This window comes from Triturus cristatus, chromosome 12 (assembly GCF_964204655.1).
Source record: "Triturus cristatus chromosome 12, aTriCri1.1, whole genome shotgun sequence".
Lineage (NCBI taxonomy): Eukaryota > Metazoa > Chordata > Amphibia > Caudata > Salamandridae > Triturus > Triturus cristatus.
In genome coordinates, this window is record NC_140595.1 from 35,778,718 (window position 1) to 35,792,744 (window position 14,027).

Sequence of the window (14,027 nt, forward strand, 5' to 3'; positions counted from 1 at the left end):
TCCCATCATTCATTATTCACCCATTAACGACCAGGGGAGGGACGGTTTAATAATGCATCAGGCTTCGCCATCAGCAACAGACTTTCTGAGACGAAGGAACGAAACAAGCTCCGCCTATATGGGGAGGCAGTGCCCGGCCACCAAGCGTCGCCTTCCCATTGGTCAGAGCCACGCCAATCACCCCGCGCGTTCCGCTCTGATTGAGAAAAGGCAGCAGAGGGGCGGGGTTAAAACAACGCTGGCTTGATTGACAGCTACGGAGCAGAAGGCGTCCTCTCCGCTTGCTAGAGAGGAGGGCGTGTCCTCCGCGGCCAGAACGGCCACGCCCTTCGCCTCGCAGCCGTCAATCAGGCTGACGTCAGAAGCGGTCACTGCAGGTGCAGGAGCATAGGCTGCGTTTGGTGCAATAGGAGCGGAGCAATAAAAAGCAAGGGCGAGAGAGGTAAGAGGCTTACGCCGTATTTCTTCTGCAATGCACACAAATATTGTGGTATTTGTTTGTTTTTTTAAACACGCCCGTTATGCAGTAATGTAATACAGGGAAAAAGAGGAGGTTGCTGCAGCATCCTGGCTCCTTGCTTGCTAAGACGGGAAAGATGCTGTGTAACCTTCATCTGACACCGCAGGGATGCTGAAACGGAAGGATTTGCATTAAATGTGTCGGGGGCGGAATGTGCCTCTCTGTAGTCGATGAGAATGGAGGGCTGACCGCGGATGTTCCATAATTTATAAGCATAGATAGCCCTGGTGCAGATGCCTCGATCCTGCAGAGGGCTGTTGTGTTTTCAGCATTCGTGTTTATATTCAGATCTGCAAATATTTAGGGGTGGTGGGGCGTTGTAAATTAAATGTGTATATTCAACGGTGCGGATTATTTTTGTATAGCTCAAAGAGAAAATTGGATTGCCTCTAAGCGCTTTAAATTAACGGTGGTCAGTGCATACACATTGCTCGGATAGGGACATAGGTACGAACTATTATAGTGTTTGTGCACGCACGTATGACCATCATCATGCATCAGGGCATGTGCATTCGCATGATGAGGTGGTATGCCGTTTGCTTGTAGATTTTTTACATGTGTGTATCAGCTGCATGGTTCATGGACTGGGAGCATATCCCTTTAAAACACTACTATTTTATTTCATCTAAATCTTTGCATGAAATAATTCTGTGATAATTTACAGAACAATTCCACCATTCTAGATCTGAGCTAAAAAATATCCTCGTTTTTTATTCTGTTGTACATTTTACATGCTGACTAAGCAATCCTGCGAAAAAGAATGACCCAGACTCTAACCCGCCTTGAAAAATAATCATATTTAGTGACAGCACAGCCATGTTTTTAATTCTTAAGTAGGAGAGACAGTGTTGGTGCTTAAGCAGAGTGGGGGAGGTGAGTGGGGTGCAAGGGAAGGGGGAGGATGGGGGCATCAGTCTGCCCCCTCCAGGGATGTTCATTTTTGCTTGCATGATGGGGGAGGGGATGCTGGGCATAAGGGTTGCTTCGCTGGCTCGCGCTGCATCCATTTCGGAGCCTTCCTCAAGGGAGATAAATATGATGTGTCCCCCCCCCCCCCCCCTCCGCAGATGGAACAGGCTTATGTTCCCAGCTCCAGCAAAATTCGGTCTTTCATTATTAATTCTGTTTGTTTGTTGACAGTATTGATTTCAACATGTATTAAAGGCGTCCCCATCCGGTTCATAAGTGGGGTTGCTGAGTAAGCACATTTGAAAAGGAAAAAAAGCAATATTTCTTGAGAAGTAACTATTCTGTGGTTTTGTTTCTGTGTTTTGCATTTGTCAGGTTTGTGAATTAACTTAAGTTTAAAATGCATATGTTAATTCAACATCCGTGCGTACCCTATTTTTTTATTCTTAAACCCTCATAGCTTTTGCTATTTGACCCTGTGTTGCAAATTCTCTGTGGATTCAAGAACATTGAGAAGATCTTGTTTTATTAGTGAATTAAGACAGAAACAATTGCAGAACACAGATCGATACATTGTTTAAGACTTACTTTTATTAGCTTTAAAGGAATCTGTTTCAAATCTGGGGGTTTAATGAGAGAAACAGGCAGTACATGTATTTTATTCTCCGTACCTGTTTCTGAATAAAGTGCAGTGAATCAAGGAATCACTTTGCTTGACCTGTATATTGCCATAATGAGATGACCTCGAAGAGGGAGCAGGCGTGGACGGACGTGTGATTGCCTGTTCTCATAATATCTGTCTTGGAATTGACTGGTGTACAATGATATCTGTTTCTGGCACTCTTGGGAAGACTTCATGGGTGCCACACAAAAGCTGACCTCAAAATATTATTTCCTACCGTCTGTTTAAATGCATAGCAAAGACCATTGACTTATGCCGAGAGATAAAGCCTGTGCATTAAAAATTCGACTAAAAGACAGACAATCCTTGTACTGCTTCCTACAACCAAAAACTCAGATAGCGAAATAAGATATAAGAATAGATTCTTGCATGTTTGCCTCCAATTCTTGAATGCTTTTCACCATGCATCGTTATTTGGCATACCAGACGGTCTGTAACGCAGACGGATGAATGTCGCACATCGGTCTTATCCACTGGCCCGTAAGCTGCTGACCTTGTCATTTCTAAACACAGCAAGTCAAGCATGCAGTTTAATGCTTCTCGGCTGTAAGATACTGTCTTTGATATCTGGTTGTTACTCTGCTTTTTTGAGATAGGGGTGTCATTATGTAATTCCTAAGCCAATCTCTAGGGACTTGTCCTGTGGTGACTTGTGTAATCCTGTGTGCTAGGTAAAGAACACAAAAAAACCTTAGGTGCCTCGTTAATGATATTAATCGTCTTACGATCATTTAACCTTTTATCCTTGTACAAATAGTTTGCAGTGGGTAACTGCTGCCTGTAGGGGGTACATTTACAGCGTTATGGAGTCTGATTCACAGGAACTATAAATGATCCCTACACATATGCAAGGTTATCCCCATGAAACTGAGGTGAAAGCACATCCGTGAGATAACAAGGCTGCAGCATCTTTCATGAGCATGCACGGGCGTATTGCTGCTCGAAAGGAATATGCGTGTGTTAGTGTCCGGGAATCGATAAATCCCAGCATTTAATTTGAAGCGTCCATCCCATCCTTCTTGTGTGAAATCAATCATTGCGGGCATTAGTGGTTCAGTACAAAGGGAACCAGTGTCACCAAAAGTACATGTTGATGTGGTCAGGTGTTTACGTCCTGCCTATTCTTGTAGGATCCCACTTGACAATCATCGGATAAGTGGGGGACCCTGGATCTTGTGAGGAGCATATACTAGATAAAATATACTAGATACAAGGCTTACACTAACTAGTTTCTTGGCTCAAGCAAGGAAAATCTCTTTACTGTCATAAAATCCAAGCTAGGGCACAGAAAATAGTAGTGGTGGGACTAGAGTTGTGAAAGGACTTCTAACCTGGACTCTTGTGTTGGAACCATCTTTCAGAAAGTATTACCTACCTGGCCCTACTTCACTCGGTCTTCCTGTCTGAATTTCCACATAGAACTAGCGTGCTATGAAGAAGACACCTGGTTTCATGTAGTGCACCATATTCAATTCTTACTTACATACCTGTCATGCATACTTATATTCCTGTCCAGGGATGTAAAGTCAGACACCTGGGGTTCCCTGGGTAGGAGTTTCCTCCTCTTCCATAGCCACGCCTGAATGTCTATGTGGTACAAAAGGGGGTGGTGATGCCTTCCCTGGACCGGAATCAAGCTTCCTAGGACCGGTTTCAGGCATTTCAGCCGTCTTCAGCCAGGATAGCTTGAATCCAGTGGCAAAGTGAGCAAGGGACTCACGTCTGAGCATACCCTGCCAACTTACTTGGCAGTTCGGGCTGGACTGTTCCCATGAGGCACAGGGTCAGACTGATTTGCATATGGCCATGTCTGAACTGGGTGGCAGAGTGGGCTAAAGAACGGTGATGGATCAAACCCAGATCTGTTGACTGGGTGTGAGTGTTTGATTGGTTCTGATGCTCCGTCCATCACCACCCCCTTTTGTACCGCTTTGTTCGCCATAAGGTGGCAGGGTATGCTCGGACGTGAGTCCCTTGCTCACTTTGCCACTGGAGTCAAGCAAGCCTGGCTGAAGACGGCTGAAATGCCAGAAACCGGTCCTAGGATGCTTGTTTCCAGTCCAGGGAAGGCATGGCTTGGCAGTTCGGGCTGGACTGTTCCCATGAGGCACAGGGTCAGACTGATTTGCATATGGCCATGTCTGAACTGGGGAGGCAGAGTGGGCTAAAGAACGGTGATGGATCAAACCAAGATCTGTTGACTGGGTGTGAGTGTTTGATTGGTTCTGATGCTCCGTCCATCACCACCCCCTTTTGTACCGCTTTGAATGTCTATGTAGCATCAGTTGTAGCACAAAAGCACATTTTGTGGGCCCTCTCATGTGACTCAAGATTGGATTGTCCCTGAGGGGGAGTGCCTTTACCACCATTATTCTCAGGGAGATCATTTTTTATACACACTTTAACCATTTACCCTTTTCTGCATGTCTGATGCAAGGAAGGACACAAAGTGCACTTAACTTCTGTTTCCCTACTCAGACCATCTTGTCCATGCTGCAAAGGGTGGAGATTCTACGTCTGACTCACAACTCATGCGTTGCAGGGAACTTTTTCAGACACCTCGTGTACTCACCTAGGGTGCCTGGAGTCTCTCTATGTCCTCGGGTCCCTGTAAGCCTGAGGATGGCATTGTGTTGCCTAGCATCGAATCCACAAGAGAGAGCATCTGTTTAAAATCCAAATAACACTTTCTAACTTATTTTCTTGAGTCTTTCCCCCAGCAAATAATCCATGTGGGAAGGAAGCCTGTTCTAGGTTCGCAATATGTAATGCTCCTGACTCACTACCTGAGCACGTTGTATGGAATGCTTTGGTAAAGTCCACTTTGGACAATTCTTGGGCACCGCAATTTTCAAATTGGTAAAAGCAAAAAATGATGCTGTGAATTCAAGACTTACAGTGTTTGATATCATTTTTTGTTATTTATCCTCGAAGCTCAACCTTTGTTTCCAGCACTTGTTTTGGTCTCAAACACAATGCGGATTCTCTCTGACATTCCTTCATGCTGCTTTTCAGTGGCTAAGGAACTCTAATCCAAAGATGTTGGATCAATCTGGATCCGCTGCAAGGCTATGCATGCCTGTCAACATTAACACACACATATTACAAACTTTCAGGCTCACACTGAATTTTATTAGACCAGATGATTTCCTATGTTATAAGATGTTATGCAGCCTTGTAAAGCGCACTATGACTCGGGAGGGTATCCTGGCACTGGCCAAGTGTGAGCCTAGCCAAACCGACTACTTGAAAAGGCAGGTCATCAGCTTCTTGCAGAATTCAAGAGGTGAAGAGGAGGATCTTATGTATAGTGGCGGGTCTTTCCACCCTTTAGGAGCGCTGTAGGAGAAGGCTCGACCTCTGGATCTGGTTTTTCGTATGTGTGGGATGTGTGCAAGTAGGAGTCCGGATGAGCGGAGGTGTTCTTTAGTGAAACCAATGGCAACGGCCCATTCACACACCCAAATGATCTGGATAATGGGTGCATCATACAATTTTTACAACTTCATTGTAATTCATTTCATCATTGTTGCATGATTCTACGGCACTTTCGTAACTAATGGCACATATTTGGTATTGACCCTAGTGTGACACACAAACCTCTCTCCCAGGGGCAGTTACCACACACCAAATTTCATCTTCCTTACTCTGAGTGGCGTTCCAGAAGCCATTAAAGTGCAGCTAAATCTTGAGTACTCTCTTTTGTACATAAACAACCAGAAAAGAACAGTTCCTCCTCAAGGCTAGGGTAGTTAAAGTTGCTACCGGCTTGCTGTTATTTGGTCACGAGAGGGAAATCTAAATTTCAGATCTTGTTGCCCTCACACACCTGGTAGGGTGTCATGCTTCATCATCGGGCGCTCCTCGTCGGACCGGCGCTGGAATGTCCGACGGGCCTGGTGGCATCTTTGGCGGAGATCTTCTGATCTGAGAACGCCGTATTGTGATGAATGTGAGTGGGAATATGGAAGTCAGTAATTAATGATTAGTGTGGGGACTAATAAGACTAAAATAGGCCCTGGCCCCTGAATAATTTTAATTGGTTTTATGTGGGGCTGGGACTAGATAAAACCAGGGAGGCTACTATAGAGATTCTAGGTATCAGGGTAGCCTTTAGTTGACAGAGGTCAACATGTTTCGTGTCTACTATGCTCTAAATCGAGCGACACTTCTTCAGGACCGTGGATAGAACTGCAAGTAAATAAACCTCGGATCTGATAACCGGGTAAGATGATCTATCACAACTAGAAAAGTGTCCCTGATTCAGGGTCTTTACATATCGCCTCCGCCTAAATAGATGGAAACAGAAACAAGAGGACAAACAGCACACGTCCCATTAACAGCTCATACAAGGAATTAATATCCACTAGTAAAGTAACGGGGTCAGAACAACCCCTCAAAGGGCCAAACAGGTCCCTCATAACATTGGACAAAATAGAGGTAGGTTAAAATCATGAACTAATAAAAACAGAACCAGACCAAGGATCCTCAATGAAATAACAGTGTATATATATATCTGAAGCAGGATAAGTCCATACGGGTGTGTATATCACCAGGTTAGGTGATTCATGGATGCTTACCTCAAAGTGGAGGGGTAGGAGGCTTCATAGGTGAAGGAGTAGCGACCGGACCTTTTGAACGGTCCCACTAAAATGAAGCAGTAAAGGTAAAAATACAAGGGGTGGTAATACCAAGGTAGTAGCATATTCTTGAAGGAGTGCAATAGCACACGCAAGAAAAAGTGAATGTGGCAAGGGTTACATCAGCATGCATGTGAGGACCAACTCGCGAGTGGCAGCGGTTGCCAGAGGGGAATTACTCGTAATGATAGTACTCGGGTGACGGTGTCCGCAGTTAATCAAAATTGTGAGTGTGCCCGCGTATAGTCGGAGTTTATATCATAATGAGGTGACATCCGATATCAGCCATGAGTACACGGTCCCAGGGTGGAGGCGTAGTAAGAAATGGACACACAGGAGAGACAACGTATATTGGACGGTGTCTGAGTATCCAGAGTGGGTGTAAGAAATCACATGCAGGATAAAAGTACCACGCGACCATCGAGTGGTGGCTCTAAAAGATGACATAGTAAAAAATGGGCTGCAAAGCAGGGTCCAAAACGGAATACCAGAAGGAATACCCGTATCCGAGGCAAGGTGGCCAAACCCGGTTGAAAAATCAATCTGGGGTGAGCAGAACTATATCGGAAGTGTCAGTCATATTCACAGGGGTATAGGATGCGGACACACAGTGGGATCGTGCAAAGGCGCATGCTGTATACACTTACCAACAAAATACGTGGGTTAGCCTCACTCGACAAACGCTCAGCTCCTCACCTGGATGTTAGCGTCTATGTTCCTGGGGTCCTGTACTTGAATCAGGAAGCAGGGACGTAGTCACGCGATGGTTCCTCGGTGGGCAGCCATGTTGTCCCAACCAGGAAGTGCCTGACTCTAACGTAATGGGTGATAGAGAGGATCGGCAAAGCAGGTGCCGGGGGTGGACGAGTCACCGAAGCAATGTAAGGGGGTGGAGGTTTTCGGTCACACTACTTGAGGTACCGAGAACTTGGAAGAAAAATAATAAAAATAAAAACGGAAAAGGGAACCCGTTAAACTGAATCGCTATGTCTATGTGTAAGTTACACATGGCAAGTTAATCAGCACGGAGAGATAACGTGCCAATGGATAGAATATTAGGCAACTAAAGGGGGACTCGTGTACTCGTGGCTGATATCGGATGTCACCTCATTATGATATAAACTCCGACCATACGCGGGCACACTCACAATTTTGATTAACTGCGGACACCGTCACCCGAGTACTATCATTACGAGTAATTCCCCTCTGGCAACCGCCGCCACTCGCGAGTTGGTCCTCACATGCATGCTGATGTAACCCTTGCCACATTCACTTTTTCTTGCGTGTGCTATTGCACTCCTTCAAGAATATGCTACTACCTTGGTATTACCACCCCTTGTATTTTTACCTTTACTGCTTCATTTTAGTGGGACCGTTCAAAAAGTCCGGTCGCTACTCCTTCACCTATGAAGCCTCCTACCCCTCCACTTTGAGGTAAGCATCCATGAATCACCTAACCTGGTGATATACACACCCGTATGGACTTATCCTGCTTTAGATATATATATATATTTATATATACACTGTTATTTCATTGAGGGTCCTTGGTCTGGTTCTGTTTCTATTAGTTCATGATTTTAACCTACCTCTATTTTGTCCAATGTTATGAGGGATCTGTTTGGCCCTTTGACGGGTTGTTCTGACCCCGTTACTTTACTAGTGGATATTAATTCCTTGTATGAGCTGTTAATGGGACGTGTGCTGTTTGTCCTCTTGTTTCTGTTTCCATCTATTTAGGCGGAGGCGATATGTAAAGACCCTGAATCAGGGACACTTTTCTAGTTGTGATAGATCATCTTACCCGGTTATCAGATCCGAGGTTTATTTACTTGCAGTTCTATCCACGGTCCTGAAGAAGTGTCGCTCGATTTAGAGCATAGTAGACACGAACATGTTGACCTCTGTCAACTAAAGGCTACCCTGATACCTAGAATCTCTATAGTAGCCTCCCTGGTTTTATCTAGTCCCAGCCCCACATAAAACCAATTAAAATTATTCAGGGGCCAGGGCCTATTTTAGTCTTATTAGTCCCCACACTAATCATTAATTACTGACTTCCATATTCCCACTCACATTCATCACAATACGGCGTTCTCAGATCAGAAGATCTCCGCTAAAGATGCCACCAGGCCCGTCGGACATTGCAGCGCCGGTCCGACGAGGAGCGCCCGATGATGAAGCATGACACCCTACCAGGTGTGTGAGGGCAACAAGATCTGAAATTTAGATTTCCCTCTTGTGACCAAATAACAGCAAGCCGGTAGCAACTTTAACTACCCTAGCCTTGAGGAGGAACTGTTCTTTTCTGGTTGTTTATGTACTTATCAGGGAGCAATAGAACAGGACCTCGTAAAATAATTAGCTCTCTTGTCCCCCTCTTGACTATACTCTCTTTTGTAGCAATTCCAACACTGCTACCCCTTGGCTGGCTTCTTAAACCCTTCCATGCTCATTCCATTTTGAACACCGTGCATGTTTCTCTCTTGCTGTAGTTCCTACAACACTTGGAAACATTACTTTTTCCCCATGCGTTTTGCATAACATTGTTACCACCTAATTGTCCTTCAGATAACCAAAGTGTTGAGAACTTTCACAGTTATGATAACTCTGATCGACGCTCATCCTCATATCCTTGTCACCCTCCATTCTGTCTTGGTTTTAGCAGATCTTACAGACAGCAACATCCTTGTAAATAGCATCTTATCTTAACTTTTAGATTAATGTGCACAAAAAGGTAGCCTTGTATCACCCACAGATGAATGGACAAGTTGAATGCTTTAAGTGGACCAACGAAGGATGGGTTCAATATGTTCTGTTTTATGTATATTGAAGTGGATGGAGATTGGAAAATGGAAGTTGAGGAAATATTGACTGCTGACTAAATGTCTGGCACCACATGGTATAATGGTGCTGATTTCTGTTGATGTGCTAGAAGGAAGGAAATGCAATTGCTATGTGGATGTATTTGGTCCAAAGCTGGCGTTTGGCTCTCCACCTCACTCTTGCCTCGCTTTTCCTCTTCTTTTTCTTACCCTTTCCATTCTCCTTATTGTTTTTCCCTCTCCTTTTCCTTCTCACTTTTTTTTATCTCACTCATTCTCTTTCCATTTCTTACTAATTTTCTTTCAATCTTATTCTCTTTATCAACCTCTGATTCCATTTATCACTCTCATTCCTTCGCTCTCTCCGTTTCTCCCATCTATCTCCCCTCTCTTATTATCCATCCGTCTCTGTCTCTCTTTTATATTTTGTCCTTTGAGGATAATTGGTGTATTCTGTTGATAGCGCTCTGGCGTGCTTTAATTAAATAACATGGATTCAGACATTAAAAAAAGAAAAGATGGTTGAATTGCACTAGATTAATTATTGCAATGAAAACATGTCTGTTAAGTTTTGGTTTACGAACATATGTGCAGCCATAGAAGAAATACATTGAAATCATTTCCCAAGGGTCAAGTAAGGAATATACTGTCAAGACACATCATTTTAATTGGTTGGCGCACTCCAAGGAGGGTAAATGTTTTAAACAGATGAGTGCACCAGTGCTTTGCCTGTCTGGCCTGTTTTCTGGCACTGCGCTTCCATGGGCCTGTCACCGTTTGCTGTTCATTATTATTAAACAGCTTGGTCAGCACATTGGATGGGCCAAGGTTGTGCAAATGAGGAGAGAAATCATCTATGAAATGTTTTCAGATTAAAGTAATAGGGGTATCTTGATTTGTAGAAACATGTTTTTTTTATAAATGTGATATGCAGGAACCATTTGTTAGTACATTTTCTTTTTTTCATCTTCTGTTTCATTTATAAATGTCTGAAGTTAGGGTGGAATCTTGTCAAAAACGGGATTTTAGAATAATCTTCAAACCCCACAGCAGTTGCATTTTTAAATCAAAATGCAAATTAACGAAAATGTAAATGATACTAATCAATCAATAGATCAATAAAGCATCACTAACCTGATGGAGGAAAAGTGCATTGCAAAGAAGTCTCTGTGATAGATTCCCACCATTGATTTGACAATACAGGGTTTCAAGGGGGAGATTGGGAAGAGAAGTGCGGACACTCGTAATATTTATAGCCATAATCCATATAATTTATAGTACGGATACTCCCTATAGTTTATCCCTATAATTTATGCCCATATATATCTCCCAGTATTTTGGTTGCTTTGTGCAGTATTTAAAATAAGCTTGACTTCAGTTTAGATCTCTTCCCTACCAGGTATGTACTGAACAGGTGGGAAATGGAGTTGTACAGTTCAGGGTTCCTCTGCTTACGCGGAGAGCTGTTCAGAGTCCAGGTAATTAGGAGGTAAAGAGTGTCTTCTAGCTGCTGAATCTTGGAGGGCTTAATATCAGACTGCACAACCTTTGTTAATCACATCAAGAAGTACTTATTTTACTCTTGCCAATAGGCGGTATGAGCAATGTCCGGCCTTTTCTTCTCAGGTTGTACAATATGGCTGCCCCGAAAGGTGTAGAAGAAGTTCTGCATCAGCTCTGGTTAGACTTGGCTAGTACATACCTGCTTGGACTTCCTTGCCCTTGTAGGCTAGGAACGCTTAGGTGATGTAGTGAGGTTTGATTGATAGGACTAGGAACAGCTGAACGAAGGCTGCTCTGAGGAATTTCTGGGCACAATCCTATGTCGGGTACTACCTGGCTGCTTTAAAATCCTAGCAAAGGCCCTATGCGGGTGGTGGCAGCCCCCAACAAGTTGTGGACATTTTCTGGCACATGGACATTATTTGCCGTAGTTAGCCTAAGGCACCCTCCCTATAATATGCTTCAGTTGCTCTCTATTTAGGGCCACTAGATATGCGATGCTGCGGTGTTTCCTGCACAATTATGATGTTGCCACCTTTGCCATATAATCCATCATCTACGGCATAATCATCAAATCTTAACAAAAAATTGTTTCTAGCTCAAACGGATCAAAGGATACTAAAAACGCAGCAATACGTGTTGCCTCGCTGTGAAAAGTTCTTTTCAAAGGTTCACCGGTCACCTTTCAGTTGCTTATTGCTGTATTTGGGTGTTAAATTGGGGCTAATGAGGACAAACGTTGGACAGAAAGTGTTAACATGAACAAATAATGACATTATGTCAATCAAAAAATGTGGCACCTTATGCAGCATAATTTGCCTTTCTTGCCGCATAATTTAGTCAACCCGCTTCATAATTTGGTCCGCTTCTGCCACATCATTCCAACATGACTATGGTATGACCCACGGGACACAGATTGGCTTTATATCTGATTCTTTAGGAGTTATTCCTCCTTGAGCCTACCTTATATTTCTATAGAATAATGTTTATCTCGATACATATGAGTATTCCTAGGGAAACAGATAGCCCCAGAAAATATAGGGAATATAACCAAGAGCATGCTTGAAAGGAACTGTTGACTGAGAGGTGCATTCTGGGATGGAAGCAGTTTACAGTGACCAAGGATGGCCCATCGAGGCTAAGAATGGAAACAACCCTTGCATATTACCGCGTTTTCTAAAGTCATTCATAAAGCAACAAGTGAAGGTGGCACAGGCCCTTACAAGGGAGATGTGGGCAGTGAGGCACAGGGAGACATGCAGTGGAACAAGGGGACAGACTTTGTGAAAGGGAAGCACATGAACACACAGACACTGAGGCTTGGAGACACAGACACCATGGAAGAGGCTTCGATAGAGATGGACACTGAGACAGGGAGAAGGGAAGACGCGACTGACGAACAGGCAACCATTGAGTCGACAAGTGACTGCGATGGAGACACTGGGGCAGGGAGATAATGGAGCAGGGAAATGTAAACACTGTGATGAGGAGACACTGACCCCAGGATAAGAAGACATGGAAGATGGCTGAAGTAGACAACAATACTAAGAAGAGATAAGCAGAGCGGAGACATGGGCTCACAGATACAGAGACACCAGGACAAGGCTACATGGACGATGTCTCCAGTAGACGTGGACACTTGAAGTGGAGAGCCCAGGGAGACAGAGGAAGCCGGAACATGCCGCCACTTAGAAAGCAAGCGACTGAAGGAGACTTAGGGCCAGGGAGATACTGGGAAAGGGAAACAATCACTGACACAAAGAGACACAAACATCAGGTTCAGAAAACATGGAAAAATAATGACACAAGACAAGAAGAGAAAGAGACATGATCCTGGAACAGGCAGTCGGCGGGTAAAAAAGGTTTGTGAATGTTGGACATGGGGCAGGAATATACTGGAACATGAAGACACTTGGATGGAGAAACACTAGAACAGGGAGACACTGAGATAGACAACAGAGATACAGCGAGCGGGCAATATGGACTCTGGGACGTGGTCATCTGACAGCTTAGAATACGAGACTGGGACAAAGGCACTGGACTCGTTGACATGGCACTGGGAAAGAGTGACACAATCCTTGAGACATGACGACATAGGCACTGGGGCGGAGTGACATAAACAGTGTGTCATAAACCTTGCGATGTGGTGACATGGACACAGTGGTGGGGTGACAGGCCCACTGGGACAGTGTGACATGCTCACAGACACACTGAGACATGTACCCTGGGAAATGGTGACCTGGACACTAGAACGAGGTAACATGCACACTGGGAGATGGTGACATGCACACTGGGACATGGAGACCTGGACAATTGGACGAGGTGACGTGCGCTCTGGGAGATGGTGACATGTACACTGGGACATGGAGACCTGGACACTTGGACAAGGTGACATGCGCACTGGGAGATGGTGACATGGTCACTGGGACATGGAGACCTGGACACTTGGACGAGGTGACATGCGCACTGGGAGATGGTGACATGGTCACTGGGACATGGAGACCTGGACACTTGGACGAGGTGACGTGCACTGGGAGATGGTGACATGGTCACTGGGACATGGAGACCTGGACACTTGGAGGTTGTCACATGGACACATGGTTTCCTTTTTAGGGTTGCTTCTCATCCATTACAATATAATTAACCTTCCATGTGTGCATATGTTACACACTTTAGTTTTCCTGATTGTCTGCTAGAAAGCCTTCAACTATATGGCCATTTAGTTGAGTCTGAAAAAAGATTTCTCGGTGTTTGCAGTATGCCGGGTGTACTAAGGGCCCACGCACTATCCTATGAGTGCTCAGAGCAGATAAGCTGTGCTGGTTGTATTCGTAAGACTAAAAAGTTTTACTACTCCTGGGCTAGAGGGCAAGGATTTGTGTGTGTCCCTCTCACATTGTTTTTCAGAGGATGGGTTTGAAGAGGTTAGTGTTTGATTGGTTATAAATAAT

At 44.4% G+C, this 14,027-nt stretch overlaps 1 protein-coding gene across 1 annotated transcript in view; it reads left to right on the forward strand.

The window, feature by feature from the left end:
- The first annotated feature begins 306 nt into the window (after positions 1-306).
- Positions 307-14,027, forward strand: part of RAB3A (RAB3A, member RAS oncogene family) — a 121,320-nt gene continuing 107,599 nt past the window's right edge. Inside the window, exon 1 of the mRNA XM_085639897.1 lies at positions 307-442. The gene's annotated coding sequence lies outside the window, so the exon portion shown is untranslated. The remainder of the gene's footprint in view (positions 443-14,027) is intronic.